General features: G+C 33.5%; 1 long non-coding RNA gene across 1 annotated transcript; it reads right to left on the bottom strand.

Annotated features, from left to right (window-relative positions):
• Positions 1-576: 576 nt before the first annotated feature.
• Positions 577-1,297, bottom strand: LOC111701006 (uncharacterized). Its single transcript, XR_002765117.1, has 2 exons — positions 1,194-1,297; positions 577-775 (listed from the first exon to the last, which is right to left on the bottom strand). It is a non-coding gene; the product is annotated as an uncharacterized LOC111701006 (long non-coding RNA).
• Positions 1,298-4,213: the final 2,916 nt, after the last annotated feature.

The following is a 4,213-nucleotide window of genomic DNA, read 5'->3' as shown; positions in this document are numbered from 1 at the left end:
CCCCCCCTAGGTACACCACTGTGCCTGACCTGAGGAAGGGAAATGCAAGCAGATGTAATATTAAAAGAGCCTCCCCCATGGATGCCCCTCCTCAGCCTCTCAGGGGGGGCACGCGTAGAGGGGGGCGGGGGGCGCGGCCCCCCCCCTCGTACGCCCCTGCTGAGAAATATTTTAAATTATATAAATTAGCAAAAATCCACGAAGACCAAAATTTTCTTTACCCCTTCTACAATTACTTCAATATAAATTTCTTACAGCAAAATGTGCATTCGCACTTTTAGCTGTGTGCACTGCCAAGAACTTACATTGCCTGGCCGACATGAACATGCTTAAAGCTGCAGAGCTCTGCCCAAAATTTAAATTCACTATAAACCAAAAAACATCTGAATGAAATCTTGTTAAAAGGCGAATAAACTTAACACTGAATTAATAAAATGGGTCTGTTTACACTGCATAATTGCAGTGTCTCTATACTCATTGAACTTTTTAAAGTTATAACTTTATTCCAAAAGTCGTCTTCCTATTTTATAATTTAGATCTGGTTATCACTGTATGGCCAGCAAACATAAAAAAGGCTAGCATCAGTAGAAATATATTTAACAACTATGAATAATTTTCATGTATACATCTATCACAATATCAATTAAACAAAAAAAATTCTCAAATATGGAAGAAAACAAACGAGATTTAGTATTTATGGCCGACTATACGCTTGGATGGATTGTCAATTTTCAACCAAAGCTTCAGACATCTGCTATACATCCTCTTTCCAGACCTTTAAATTTCAGATTTAAGAAACATTGAATCATAATTCATCATTTACATGTTCAAATTGTACATGTAAAATATACATATATTTGAAAATGAACACAAAAAAATGACCCCGACTTTAAAATTAGGAAAAAGTGATGTCCCAGAACAACAATGATTATATACTGCAGTTTATTTGTAAGCTTGGACTTTTAAACATAAATAAAACTTTACAACAACAATGACCAAATTCAATCATTTATAGCTGGGTTGCTCAACTACCTCTGCAGGTTCAAATTTAAATCAACGATTCAAATTTAAAGCTTAATGAGGATTTGAGTGATGATTCAGGATGTGAACAAGTTCAACGACCTCTCAACTTATTAAATTCGATCCCATTTGCACAACGATTTGAACTCTTAAAATCTTAAAAGTATAATTACCTTGCACCAAAGCCGGAATATGATGGTTCCTCTCTTGAAGCTCCTGAAGTTTAAATTTATATTGCTAGAATTTGAAGAAATGTATATTGTAATAAGTGGTAAGTGTGGGTAACAAGTTCCCTTTAGATAGGAAGGAAACTTTCCAACAACCAGAAAATGGATTGGTGTCCGCACTGGTAGTCACGGGTTTGAAAAATTATTTTTGATAAACTAGGGGGAAAAAATTGTTTTTCTTTTTATTACTTCCTACCTAAAAATTCAGCAAATAAAACCCTACAATTTCTTATCCTGAAACCCACCAACAGATCTAAGTTTTAAGGAAAAAATATTTCCTTTGCACCCCTGATATTTAATTAACAAATATAATTTCAAAGCCAAGCAAAGCCAAAGTATGAAAGACGTAAGGTTCTTAAATATAGATATAAAACTAAAAAATAGAGGTTTTAAGGGGTACAAAATCTTCTAGGGGGTGCACAACAAAAATTTGGCGCGAGCAAAACGTGCCCCCCTTACACCAAAGCTCTCTTACGCCCCTGTTTGTTGAAATACAGAGAATGTAAATCCCTAAAATTTGCAGTGTCGTGTATGGAGAGCATACCCACCTTAAAGAGCTGTACCCACGTCCCACAGGTGTTTTTTTATCATTTCTGCACAATTTTAGACATCATAACCAGTTTTAAAACAATTAAAATTATTAGTTTACTCAAATAAATGCGCTTTTAATTCTGTCTCATTGAAGGGTGAAACGCGATAAATGTTTTTCCTTTCAAATGTCGTCTACCTTTACAACTATCAAACAATCATTATTTCTACAAGACATTTTTACTTTTTTTAAGTGTTTGCGTAATAAAAATACTTTAATAGTTTTGTGAAGAGAGGGTTGTGTGGGTTCATTTATTAAAGAGAATGTTCAACTAAACAGTAATCAATGTTCTAATTCAGGTTCATCAGTCCTCGGTAGATGTTGTCCGAGGTCCTTCCAGTGCTTGTCGTAGAGTGTTGAAGACCTGGGGTTCTTTCCATCATCAAGAATTAGATAACGATATGAGTTACAAAGCATAACAATAACAAATATTCTTTACAAAATTATGATATAACAAACATTAATTATATACAAAATAAAACGAGCACTATTTAACTTCCTTTTCTTATTTACTAGTTAGAATTGCATAATGTAAAGTATATTTAAACTAATCGGTTCTTTATGAAGGGGGGAAGTGGTACAAGAAAGGGAGGGGGAGGGTTTATGACCACTAAAAATAGTCATTTCTTTATCGGGATTTGTCTAGACATTAGGGATGTAATTATCTCTGAATAGGGAGAAGAAAGAATCAGATTATGACAGCGGGGAACCCATCAATTTCTATAATTGTTAGGTGCAAGAGATTAGATCTATGGGAAAAGCAAGGATTCCATCAGATATCTATTTTTAACGTTGAAATTGTTAGAAATCAAGGATTCAGGAAAACAGGGATTCACTACAACCTCCCCTCTCAAGAAAGAAATGTCGTTTGCAGGAATAATTTTTTTTTCATTTTTTTTAGATTTTTTAGGTTTTTATTTGCTTCTCGAATTTTATCTTTTTTATTTGCTTTTTCTAAATTTTCTTCTTTTTATTTACTTTTTCTAATTTTTTTTAATACATACATTAAGGTTGTGTTTAATGGCGTAACATAAGGCTTTCAGATTGGGCAGAATTTCCAAATTGTGCTCTGTTATTCCGGATAGAGAATGAAACTTCAGAAGGTTCAGAATTTCTCAAGATTAGGGATCTATGAATATAAAGAAGGCCGCGCCTTGTTCAACTGACAGACATGGACAATGTTATTACAAAAACGATAATCGAAATAACTTGAGTTGAAATCAAGGTGATGATGATTTTGTGTTCAAAAGTGTTTGTGTTCAAATTTCCTAAAACTAGGGCTATATCATGGTAAGGTGTGTGTGCTCTAAGTGCTGGGTGTGTTCTAGTGGAAGGTTGTATGAGATGTTCTGCCTTTCTAGATGATAATACATATGTGTTCATTTGGTTAAGACACTTGTTAAGTTCGTGTTGTGAAGAGTTCAGGTTATTAGGTGTTATCCTGGCTGGGATGGTGTGTGTTTCTAAAAGTGTATGTGTGGATAGAGTTAGTGGGAAACAGTCTGTGGTTTGAAGTGTGTCTGTGTTTTTATGTATTCTTAGGTATTCGTTATCTAGATAGAGTGTATGGTTTGTGAATCTCTCTGTAATTGTAAATATTCCGGTATTTAACTCTACTGTTTCTGTCTCTAGTTTAGCAATGTGTGTTTTCAGTGTATCTTTAGTATATATTGTAAAGGGGATAAAAGAGGGATTGGGGGGTTCAAACAAAGACAATCTTTTATTATTTCTGATTCTTTAGCAAAAGTGGCTGAATTTTTTGAATAAATTAGGAATGGGTTATCGGAGTTAAAAGTTCCCAAACAATGAGAAGAATAAATAGAACTCTTTACTCTCCCGCCTGAATGAAAAAAGAGGTATTTATTTAGAAATTGGATTTAGTTTTAATATTTGTATTAAATTTCAGAATTTATTTTTAAAAAATTTGTAATTGTAAGTTTACGTTTGCCTATATTGAATAAATCTGTATATTATTTTATTTGTTTCTCTGAATAGTCATTCCTAATCTAATTAAGTAGTCTGTTTCGATAATGTCTGCAGTTTTGTACTTGTTTCGTCATTTATAGGGAAGTGATATATATAATGTTGATGTCATGTCTGCAGGTTTATTCCTGTAAATATCGGTATTCAGTCTGTTACAGTGTATACACACTTGTACTTTCATTTAAATTTTACTCTCTGTGGGGTCAGGTGATTAAAAAGAAATTAATTTACGGGATTTCTAAGTTGGATTGTTTCGGCAAGATCTATATAAGGTGAGTGATTGATTATTTGGGTCAGTTTGAAGATTCAATGTGTTTGATAGTTTTTAATAAATTGTTTCGTGGATTTGGTGAATGAATGTAGGTGTTATCAGTTGTATTGTTGAGCAGGAGCG

Source organism: Eurytemora carolleeae, unplaced genomic scaffold (assembly GCF_000591075.1).
Source record: "Eurytemora carolleeae unplaced genomic scaffold, Eaff_2.0 scaffold345, whole genome shotgun sequence".
Lineage (NCBI taxonomy): Eukaryota > Metazoa > Arthropoda > Copepoda > Calanoida > Temoridae > Eurytemora > Eurytemora carolleeae.
The sequence above is the reverse complement of the archived record's forward strand: the minus strand, read 5'-3'. Positions and strand labels throughout refer to the sequence as shown.